The 12,018-nt window shown below is 45.7% G+C and overlaps 1 pseudogene; it reads right to left on the bottom strand.

Annotated features, from left to right (window-relative positions):
• Positions 1 to 1,897: 1,897 nt before the first annotated feature.
• The window catches only part of LOC112551160, a 15,335-nt pseudogene continuing 5,214 nt past the window's right edge, over positions 1,898 to 12,018 (bottom strand).

Genomic DNA, 12,018 nt, shown 5'->3' with positions numbered 1-12,018 from the left:
ACCACTACTCTCTGGGTGCGCCCCATCAGCCAATTTTTTACCCATCCAACTGTGCAGGCATCAATGCCACAGTCACTTAATTTATTGATGAGGATGGGGTGAGAGACAGTGTCAAAGGCCTTCTTATAGTTCAGAAAGACTACTTCTGAGGGTCAGTGGGGCTGGGGTCCATGCTGTGGGAAATGAGAGGAAGGGAGAGGGGAATCCCTACTTGAGCAGCAAGGGGGAGGTGGGCAGGGGAAAGCCAGGCAGGCCCCACTGTACCTGCAGTCTCTATCAGAGCTCTGGCCAGGGAGCAGGGAGGCTAGCCAGCTCTGCTCTCTGGAACAGACAGCCCCACCCAGAGCTGCAAAGCATCTGGGATGCTGGGGGACTCTGGTTTAACTTAAACCAGGAAGGGGTCTAGGACAGACATTGCATAAACTGACCTGACCCAAATCAGTTAAGTCTGATGCTACATTTAACCAGGTTTATTTTAAACCAGTTTCAGCCATTTTGAAACTGGTTTATGTGCACTGAGCTTACATTCTGTTGCAGGTTTAAACCAGTTTCTGATCACTTAAATTGGTTTATGTGTAATGTCTGTCCCTAGTCTGGGGGTTTATTCTGAGCCTACCCCTAACAAATGTGCATCCTGTGCTGCTGTCACTCCAGGAGCTGTCAGGAGAAGTTTTTCAGTGGTTTTCAGTGGCCTCTACATAGCATTACAACCACCAGGTTGCCCCGGGGGCTGAAGAAATGCTGGTCTCGCCAGATGTCCTCCAGCAGCAGAAGTTGCCACTACAGACTGCTGTATAACAGCTACATTGTACATATCACACAGGGGTGCTAACGTGTCTGGAATTATAGATGGGACTTAGTCCCAGCATCCCCCCCAAAACCAGCCTATTCTAGCAGGGAAGATTAGCTGGAGAGCCTTGCTTGAAGTCTTATGAAAAGCTAAAAGTCCTACTATATTTAGTTCAAATCGATTGTCCCTGCTCTGAAAAATGTATGCCCTAGAAAGATAAAACATAAACCGGGGGTAAGGAGAGGGGGTACCAACCGCAGCACAGGGTTGAGGTGAACGATTGGTCATAGCTTTTAAGTCCCACAATGCTTTGTGTTTCATTATGCAGGAAAAGCTGGTAGTCTGGGTGAGAAGGAGTGATAGGATGGCATAACAGTTGATATTACTAAAGCAATGGAGAAGGGGAAAGGAAGAAGGTCAAGTCTATGTATACAGTATGCAAGACAGCAACGGTGAGACCAGCAGCTTTATAGCAAAGGAGAGGTGGAAGTTCAGTGCAAACAGCCCATCAGCACCTGGTAAAAACTGCCTGGGGTTCATGATGGTAAGAGAGAGCCTTTGGTGAGGCCTGAGCACTGGCATGGTGCCTCATCTCTACCTTGTTTCCATCCTCTGCTGGGAAACCTGTGCTACCAGAACAGGCTGCACCCCTGGGAGTGCTGGCTGAGGCTCCCTGAAGCCATATGATTGTGGGGGGTGGGGAGTGAGGATGCATGTTTCCCTGGATGTGAATAAAGTGAACATGTGTTTAGGGGAAGCCTGGCTGGGTTTCAGTAGCAACTTGCTCTGCTGCTGTGGATATCTGGAGGGGCCTCAGTGTTCTTAATATGGTTGGATACTCTGTCTGTCATAGTGCATGTTTTTCCTTCCCCCTGACCTCACCTGCCATGCACCCTTTCAGGTCCCCTATTCCATGGTGAAGATCTGCCCTGTTGTAAATCAGAGAGCAAGATGGCTGGCTCCATCCAGCTGAGCTGAGCTGAGCTTTTCACCAGCCAGTAGTATTCATAATGTCTAGGGTTTGCCTTGGTATGTCTTGTTTGTATAGTTCATTGTTTCTTGCTGCATCTGGCCTTGGTTTCATGACCTCATGTTTCTGGGGACAGGTTAATTCAGGAGCTCATCCAAGTGAATCTGCAGGGATAAATGTGATCTATGCATTAGGCTCAGATAGAAACCACATAACAATGAGGCAGTTGGTAACAATTGACATGTTGAGCAGCAAACATCTGTTTTCTAAACATCCCAGGGCTCTTGGCAATTTGATGTCATCCATTGCTGAAAGGCAACCACCTCTGGCAAAAAGTTGCAGTCATTGAACTACAGAGGATAAAACAGTCCAAAACAAATGTGAAAGACATCTAACAGGCTGGTGGGGAACACTGCACACAAGCTCAGACAGATGGACAGAAATTGATCCAACAGCAGCTCTAGAAAACTTTAAAAATAGATCAGCTTTTTTTCTAACCAAACTTCAAGCAACAAAAAAGCTTTGGGCTTCTGGTTTGGCCAAACCAAATTGATCATCCCTAGCTCCATCAAGATGCTGTGTGTAGTTTATGGCATGTGATACAAATGTTAAGCTCAGAACTGGTTGGACATGATATAACCTGTGTAACAGCTGTGGAAGACCCTACTGCTGCAAGTGATGCACTAGTTTGAGTGGACACCAAATAACCAATTGATATGAAAGGCTGAACTCAACTGCTATGTCCGCAGAGAAGAAGCACATAGCTGGTCAGCATGAAAAAACCTTCACTGGCAAGGCACTGAGTCTAAAGTAGTATGAAGCCAGACTCTCAGCATATGTATACAGGTATAGGTTCACTGCTGTCTACAAAGCATTCCTGACTTATGCAGCTTGGACTTGGCCCATTGCTTTCCATCTGTGACTATCTGAATAGCTTCTAGCATTTAAATGCCTGCTTGGCTTGTGTAATGACCCCTCTCACCCCATATTGATTGTAGCCCAATGTAGAACCAACTGTTTCAACAAGACCCTGGTAAATGTGAACAGCTGCTTCTTTAGTAACTACTAAAATGGATCATCATATTTGCTGAGCATCTGTCTGGAGTGAATAGGGCACTTTGGAGCTGCTCCATGGAAATTTGATCTTTAATATTTAATCTACACTGTTTGAACAGCAAAAATCAACACATGAAATTAGCTCCTGGTCCCATTGTCTCTGTGCCATGAGCAACAGAGAAAGACAAGGCGCCATTGTACTGCTCTCAGACATATCCGTGCAGGTGGAACAATGAGGGGACCCCTTTCCTGCTGCAGTGTGAGCTTGGGCTCGGCTTATTATATGGTGGAGGGCCCAGGAAGGGTGATGGGATGCACTCTGCCAAATTCCAAGCCAATTAATCAAGAAAGATTCTGGCACTTTTTGTACTAACTCTTGCCAAGCATCAGGCACCTCTTGGGGGAAGCAGAAACTCTTTAGATAGCAATCCTGAGTATGCTCAACCCATATTATGTACCCACAGTGGACATGGGATTGTGTGCAGGCTGATCGCTATATTTTTCCCATATTCTTGGGCTTCCATTTATTCATTGCCAGAGAATTTTGGACAGCAGGTTGGAATTGGGAGCCTTAAACTACCCCAATGGAGAGAAACAACAAGCAAGCAAAGAGCAGTGTGTAAGGGAGAGGAGGTCTTACCTTATATTGAGGGGCACTGTCTTGTCTTTCATAAGGTGTTCGTGGGGCCCCACGAACTGGTAAACCTCCTGTAGTTGTCAGTTTTCTTAGCCTGGAAATGAAGGAGTGACATATGCCATGAGGGTTGGGAAGACCCATGTAATCTCTTCATCCTTCTTTTTAAATGAAGTTTTTTGGTTTTGTTTGAAAAGATCAGACCCTTTCCACATTTGGAGTGAAGCAAAATCTTTCCCAGGTCAACATCAAGGAAGATGACCCTAGTGATTCAGGAGTGAAGTCTGTTTCTTTTTTTCTCTTCAATGGTTGGAAAGTTTAGTCTCCCTCATTTAGAAAGTCAAGTTTATTCAGGAGAGATTTTAAGAAGCTAGCCGACAAGGGGAAAAGGGAGATAGTGGGTCTGATTTGAGGCCTTAGACTTGTCTTTACTTTCTGAATGCAAGGCCTGCCTCTCATTTTAGTTCTGCTTGAGGAAGAGTTTGTACATCCTGACTGGATGACCAGGCTGCATTAATAACTGGCTGACCAAAATGGCATTCCATGACTCACCAAGAGAATCCCGACTGAAACAGCAATGATCAGCAAGATGCAGAGTACTATGATGGCAATGGCATAGCTTGGAAAAGTTCTTTCTGTCGGAGGCAATGAGGGAGCACCTGTGTTTAAAACAAGAAAGCATGAAATATTCACTGCTCCTTTTAGCAGGTCTTTTCTGTATTCTATGCCACCATTAATCTGGGTTGTATCCAGGCAGGCAGCAGGGGCCAAATTCATTGTATGCCAAGTTACTAGCAAAATAGTGCTTGGTCTACAGTGGCATTTAGAGCATGATTTGCAAAACACATGCTTCAGTGATGTGCACACGACTATAACTAACCTCTTACGAGTTGCTAACACTCTAACCTGATACTAGCTCTAAAAAGTAGAGCCTTTTCCACATAAGCTAAAGGAATAACTCCATTAGCTGGCAGTTAAACCTTTGCACTCTTAAATGGGCCAGCTACCAGACAGGAACAAGGATGCATGCTTTTCCACCTTGAGTTACACAAATGTCTACATACATGTTCTTCAAGGGCTAACAACGTAAGGGTGTGGGAAGTTGTACATGCCATCACTTGTCTGCCCAGATGGTAGTATCTACCATAGGAGGCAGGACAGTGGTATGAAGCCCTCCTGGAGTGGGGGAGTTGACCCCAATCTGGGAGTCGGGAGCTAAGTCAAGACAATAAACATAAGAACTGGCAGTGGTAGTCTTCACAGTTCAAGGTCTATTTATCCCCACGGTTCTTTTGCAGATGACAGTCCTATGACAACCACTAGCCTTGTCTCCCTGCTCCCTGGCTAGAGCAGCCAACTAAGAAGCTGCCACCTTGGGATGGATTTGAACTAGTAACCCAGCTCTGAAAGTTTCCATAGCCCATTCTCAATCCCAAACCCCTTCATTCCCTTTGTGTTTTTACCTAGAACAGAGTTGGGGTCTATAGTGAGGCCTTTCCTCCTTCAAGATATTTTGGTGATGGAATATCAGGTCCTGGATGCTGGATTCTGTTGGGGATGGTTGGAAATATGTTGGTGTGACGGTTGCGATAACTGATCCTGGCCTGCACAGATGAAGGAAAACGCTTAATAAGAAAAACAGTGCTGAACAGGCCATGATTTATATATTATTTAATGATTTGGCATCTCTGGCTTCTTTTCTATTAACCTGACTCTCATCATGCTAGGGGGTTCTTTCCTGAGCAATAAGCCACAAGAAGCAGAAATCACAGGTGAAGAAACTGGAGATATTAAGTAGCCACGCATCTTTACTTCTGCAGAGTTATTTCACTGTATTGTATTTTGGGAACCTGTTCTTATGGCAGATTCAGCTCCATTGCTGAGCTCTCATTTTGGCAGACAAGTACATATTGGCAGATGAATTGCTATATACAAATCTGAGAGTTTGGGAGTAGAACTGGCAGCCTGACATGACATTAAGCCTTATATGTGAAAATCCAACCATTCTCATGGCTTTGACAAGGCTCTCTGCTCCCCATGAAAGGATCCACTGTGACACTGAAGTCTCTATATGTCTGTTCAGTCCTCTAACTGTAATGTAGAAGAGAATATTTTTTTCTCATGCTCTGACCTCTCTTTAATTCCCACATAAGATCCCTACAGTCACAGCAAGTGTTTTCTCCTAGCCTGATCTCAGTACCCTTGTTCTGTCCTGTCTGTCTCTGATTCTGAAGGACAACTCACGTGAACTGCTCCACTACCACTTCTGCAAACAGGTTGGTTTTGTTAAGGATCTTTGTCAGCTGAAACACAAGGAATAAAAGGCAAATTCATGGTCTGGCTAAGGTGCATGCACTTTAAATATGGGAATCCCCACTGAAAATACAGATATGGTGCTCCCTACCCCATGGGTTACTGCTCTTTGAAGATCCAGGAAGTCCTTGTTGATTTTATTATTCAGTGACTCTGAAAACATCCGGTCTAAGATCCTTAGGGTGAAGTTGTAGAGGGTCAGATCAGCTTTTTCACCTGAACAATGGAAGGAAAATTGTTCAGTGTGAGATTTGAGTTTTTGGTTTGTTTAATTCTGATATGTGAGATTGAATAGGCCAACTATAAGAGAGTGGAGATCAGAGGCCATGCCTGGTCATTGGAGGACAGACCAGGGATACAGGTGAAAGCCAATCCCCCACTCCCTGCTTTTGAAGGGGAATGATTTCCAGTGGAAGGAGGATCTGTCCTATCTGCCTGATGGAAGCTCAGAGATCACACTATGTCTCAGTATCCTTAAGGGTATGTAAGAATGTGATGAGCCCTGCAAGCCCTGAACTGTACAGGAAAACTTCAGCCAGCTGCTGCAAACTTGATCAGTCCTGCCCAATGACTGGTGTCAGGCTTGGAGAGAAGAATTGAAAGGGGAGAGCTTAGCTTGTTTGGGCTGGCTAGGAAGGAATAGAAACCCCCAGATCTTGCTGTGTGAGAAAAGCCCAGCTGGGATCAGGAACTGGTTAGAAGGTCCTATTTGCCAAGCCTCCCTGAGGGGAAATAGGCTTGAGGTAAACTGTTGTTCTGATTTCCTATAAGTGACTTGACAGTTGTGCAGGAAGCCTCCTGCTTGAAAGTTGTGAAGGACCTTTTGCACCTGACTGGGGTCTTAGTAGGAATCACTCATGAGCTGAGGAGCAATGTGGTCACAAGTAGACACTGTGGTCTTCTACAACAACACCGCTGTTGTAAGGCTAAGCCAGCATTTGCAAAGAGCTTTGTAAATGCACAATACTATTATGAGCACCAGAGGAGGTGCTATTGTTGTGTGGTTTTTAGAAACAAACTCAAAACTAGACTTGCCTTTGTATGGGGTTCTCCTGGTTCTGGAGCCATTCTAGGTCAGCGAGGTGGACTACCCCCCTCAGATATTCTTCAAGACTCTACTTACAAATCTAGGAGGCAGCCCAAGGCTCAGCCAGTCCCTACTCCCCAGTCTCTGTTAACAGGGGAACTGCACATGGCCTTGATTGGAGACAGACAATGCTAGATGAAACCTTGAGCTATGGTTTTGATACAATGCTGCCTCTCCACTGCCACAAAGGTCTGAACTTGATCACAGTTCACAGGGTGAGAACTGTGAGCAGTGGCGAGATGTGAGCAGTGGGGTACCCCAGGGCTCAGTCCTCGGGCCCGCACTGTTTAACATCTTCATCAGCGACTTGGACGAGGGGGTGGAAAGCACGCTGTCCAAGTTTGCTGATGACACTAAGATGTGGGGCGAGGTGGACACACTTGAAGGGAGAGAGAGGCTGCAACTAGATTTAGACAGACTACAAAAGTGGGCAGATGAGAATAGGATGGGGTTCAACGTAGACAAATGCAGGGTGCTGCACCTTGGGAGAAGGAATCCACAGCATACGTACAGGTTAGGGAGTTCCCCTCTTGAAAGCACAGAGGCGGAAAGGAATCTCGGAGTCATTATTGACTCCAAGATGAACATGAGCCGCCAATGCCAGACCGCAGCCAGCAAGGCCACCTGTTCGTTGTCATGCACCCAAAGAGCCAGCTAAAGCCGATCCAGAGAGGTGATGCTCCCCCTCTATGCGACTTTGGTCAGGCCGCAGTTGGAGTACTGCGTCCAGTACTGGGCGCCGCACTTCAAAAGGGATGTGGCCAGCCTGGAGAGGGTTCAGAGGAGGGCCACCCGCTTGGTGAGAGGCAGCAGGACAGGTCCTACGAGGAGAGACTGAGGGACCTGAACCTGTTCAGCCTCAGCAAGAGGAGGCTGAGGGGGGACCTGGTGGCTGCCTACAAGCTCATCAAGGGAGATCAACAGCAAATAGGTAGAGCCCTTTTCTCCCCAGCACCACCTGGGGTGACAAGGAACAATGGTCATAAGCTGATGGAGAATAGGTTTAGGTTAGAGATCAGAAGGCAATATTTTACAGTTAGGGTGGCCAAAATCTGGAACCAACTTCCCAGGGAAGTGGTCCTTGCCCCTACCTTGGGCAAATTCAAGAGGAGGTTGGACGATCACCTGTCTGGGGTCTTGTGAACCCAGCTTTCATTCCTGCCTGTGGCAGGGGTCAGGTTAGATGATCTGTTCAGGTCCCTCCTGACCCTAGCTACTATGAAACTTTTTTTCTCTCTTATTGGCACATGATGGACCTTTGCTCACTCATTAAGTGAGTCCCTTGCTTGCAGGATACCATAAGCCACTTTGGTTCTATAATTAAATGACTGCACTCTGAACCCAGACTGCCATTGCCTTTTCTCTCCTTAGCATGTCTCAGAGGAACCCCGTGTCTCCCAGACTCACCATTTACAGTAATGCTGGATTTGCGAATCTGAGGATCAACTTTCTCCGACAGAAAATTTGCTGTATCCTTATTACTCACATCAGAGGTGCTGTGTAACTTGTATATCATGGACACTCCAACCAATTGCTCATCATTACTGTGAAGAAGCAGCAAAGAAACTGATCAGTGGACACAGGTTCTTTTTACTCCTGCGCAAGATCCTGATGGCTGCTTCAGCAGAGCGAGGACCAGCAGTCAGTAACTGCTATCCACATATTCAGAAGGGACAAGCAGAATACAAGAGAATCCACCACTAGCAACAGTGCACCCAATATCAGTCCCTCCAGTGCTTTCTCACTAGCAAAAGCATCTATAGAGTACTTGTGGATCAAATCATACAATATCATTGCATTTATGCAGTGTCATCACTGCAGCGGGCTCAGTATCAGTGCTGTTACTTACGTTGCACACATGTGAAGCATGCAATAGGCACTATTATTTAGTACCTTTGAATTAGTTCAAACTGTATCAATACATTTATTGTCAGTGCATTGATATGGTCATTGTTGATTCATTCCCTCACCTGCAGTCAGGGCACTACCTTGGTCAACTCACCTGGATCGAGTCCCCTATCATATTTAAATCTTACTTTACATAGGGACATTTTTCCTAGCCCAAGTGCTCAGGTCTGGAATGTCATGAGTAATTCCTCATTTTGTGGAATGACTGCCAATATTCTCAATATGAAGGGACTAGGAAGGCAGAGAAGTAACAGGTTTGTGACCTTCAGTGACTGGTACTGAGAAGCCATTTTTCATGCATGCTGAAGCCTAAATCCCTCAAATGTACTTAGTCATTTACCTTCCACTGATCTCAACGAGAGTTGTGTCCATAATACCTTTGAGGATCTGGACCTGAGCCACCTCAGTCTCTCCTTATACTTGGAATGGGAGAACATTATGTTAGTGTGGAAAAGCATAATAACTGCTGATTGTTTTTCTTTTTCTTAGTGGAATCCATTGGAAAGGGACAGCAAGCCTGGGATTTGATAGTCATTTCTAAACTGTACGTACCTGAAGGAGACATTAGCATCCTGCCTCAAATCTTGCTTATATGATCTGGACAAGACTGGTGTAACCTGGAGAAGGGGTAAACAAAATCTGTTGGTTCCTCTTGGTCCTCTTGCATGGCAAACCTGCAGAGAGAACACTTGGAGGAGGACTAGATCAAATAGGAAAGAGCATGGGCTGCTGGGCAGCTGGAAGAAAAACATACAGGCTGTGGGTAAGGTAAATGCACCATCCAGAAACAATATTTTTTTCTCATGCTTTGACCCCTTCTCCAGGCTTGTCCAATTCCCATATAAGATCCCCACAGTCACAGCAAGTGTTTCCTCCTAGCTTGGTCTCAGCACCCTTGTTCTGGCCTGTCTATCTCTGATACTGAAGTACAATTTACACATTATGATATTGAGGAGCAAAGTTTCCCTTTCTAAAGAACTCATGATCCCTTGGCTTTTGGTAGCCTTTCCAGGGCCAAGAAGGGTAGTAACAGCTATTACTGTTCAGTTATCAGACTCGGGTGGGAATGCGATGTCTGGAGAGGGTTGAGAGAGCTCAATTAGCAAAGGTGAAGGTTAGCAAAGGTTAGATCCTGTGATAGAGAAAGGAAGCATGCTAACCTTCACCTTTGCTAATTGAGCTCTCTTGAGGGAGTGGCCTGAAAGACACAGTAGGATGAGACTGAGTTACTGAAGTAGCTCATGAGTCTGTCTGTATGTACCCAGTTAACAGCTTTCTCTTTCAAGTCTCCCCATGTGGATGAAGATGTATTGGCGAGGACAGCTGTGTAGAATTCACTAAGGATAGTGAAGGAGATGTGCACATTCACTGCAAAAAGCAAAAAACAGCACAAATGGACCATTTATAACAAATCAGGTTAGAGAGGTGCTCATCTTCTATATGGGCCACTTCTATAGGAGCCAGGCTCTACCCTGCCTTCTGCCTAACTTCACTAACGTGACTGACTATCTCTCATAACTCTATAAAGGCAGGGTAGATTTGCACCTTATAGACTAGATCAGAGGCCATGTCCACACGAGCAGGGATATGCATTTGCAGCAGCACAAACAGTAGTAGCACAAATTTGTGCTGCTACTTTGTGCTGCAGTGCATGCCCCTGCCTGTGTGCCTTGCAGTGGGACACATTGTGCCGCTGCTCCATGTGCTGGGTGCCTCAGCTCAGGGCTAGCCAGTAGCAAATTTTGCCCTGGTGCTGCTAATTAGTAGTGCCAAGCATGGTTGAACATGCAAAGTGTGCGGTTTGTGGTGCTACAAACCACACATACCTACATGTCTCGATCCTGCCAGAGATACTAAATCTCTGATTTAGCTAGTCTGTAAGTCTACTCTGTCTTCTGCCTCTATACAGTTATGCCTCAGATCTGGGCAAAAATACTTGGTCTTATACCTTATTCATCTGAAAAATATAGATCTGAATCAATCAAAACTATTTGCAAATTTGTGTTAAAGTGGGTGACTAGTTTTGGCCAACAAAATACTCCCCCCAAAATAAAAATATTAAAATGCTTCAATATTTTCAAAGCAAAACATCTTGATTTTTCCAGCATCTTAAGTAAAAATAAAATAAAATAATAGCCCTCCCCACAAAAGCCAAGCATTCTTTTTTACTCAAAAGCATTATTTGTGATTCAGCCAGCAAGCACAAGAAAAACTATTTATTTGCACAACCCTAATCTCAGCTCTTTGGCTCATCTTTTTTCTCTGTCTCCTCCTTCAGCCATTGGTGTCTCAGCCAACACAAACCATTCCTGATAGAGTCCGGATCCAGCATCACGTGCCTGCTCTGAAATTTGTCCAGATTTTCTATTATTTGTTGTCTCACCAAGGTTTCACTTATGATCCCTGGAGGAAAGTACAGATCTGTGTTGGCAACAACGAAGTTGTATCTATTCCTGTGAGGAAAGGAAAAGAATAAGCCAACACTTAAGGCATGTCCTGACCTCAGCTCTGTGCCAGCAAGTTAGGTCCACTCAGTGGCTCCCAACGGGATGTGCCAGTGACCAGCGAAGGGGCATTGTAGAGGGCTCAGAGTAACTCCCAAGAGGGGAGCTGAAAGAGAGCACTCAGATCTGGTCTGAGCCACTTAGGCAGCGTGTGGGGCTTAGGAGTGGCCCTAACTGCTAGTCTCTGGAATGCACAGTGGGAGCAGGTGGACAAGGCCCATAGTTCACAGTGGAGCTGGAGTCAGGAGGGGAGCCTTCTAGATAGGCTCATCCCTCATCTTCCCAGCTACTGCCTTACAACAACTGAGATAGAGACAGGCCCTGAAGCACCCACCCCGAGTGTCTATGGGGTCTGTACCATGCAGACTGCCAGCATGCCCAGATGCATCCAGCAGACCTTGAGACCCTTTGTCAGTCATTCTGAGTCTGTTACAAAGCATTCCTGATCACCTTTGATACAGTACGCTGCTACATAGCACCAGAGTCAAAAATCAATTGGTACCAAGAGGGTGGGCTGGCAGGACTTAATGTGACACTGATTTGAGATTTTAACGACCAAATACTAATTTAATCAGAGGCCTCCATTTTCCAGTTCTTGTCCACGCATCTCCACAGAGGGCTTGTGTCAGTGGGGCAACTGAAGGCCTTTGCAAAGAGGATTTTTCAGAAAGGACGTGCATGCTGAAAGGCAGACATACGAATGTGCTGGCTTCTGGGCAAGACCTCAGGGATGGATCCCATAATGCATCTGTACTG

The sequence above is a fragment of the Alligator sinensis genome, unplaced genomic scaffold (assembly GCF_000455745.1).
Source record: "Alligator sinensis unplaced genomic scaffold, ASM45574v1 scaffold311_1, whole genome shotgun sequence".
Taxonomy (NCBI): Eukaryota; Metazoa; Chordata; order Crocodylia; family Alligatoridae; genus Alligator; species Alligator sinensis.
The sequence above is the reverse complement of the archived record's forward strand: the minus strand, read 5'-3'. Positions and strand labels throughout refer to the sequence as shown.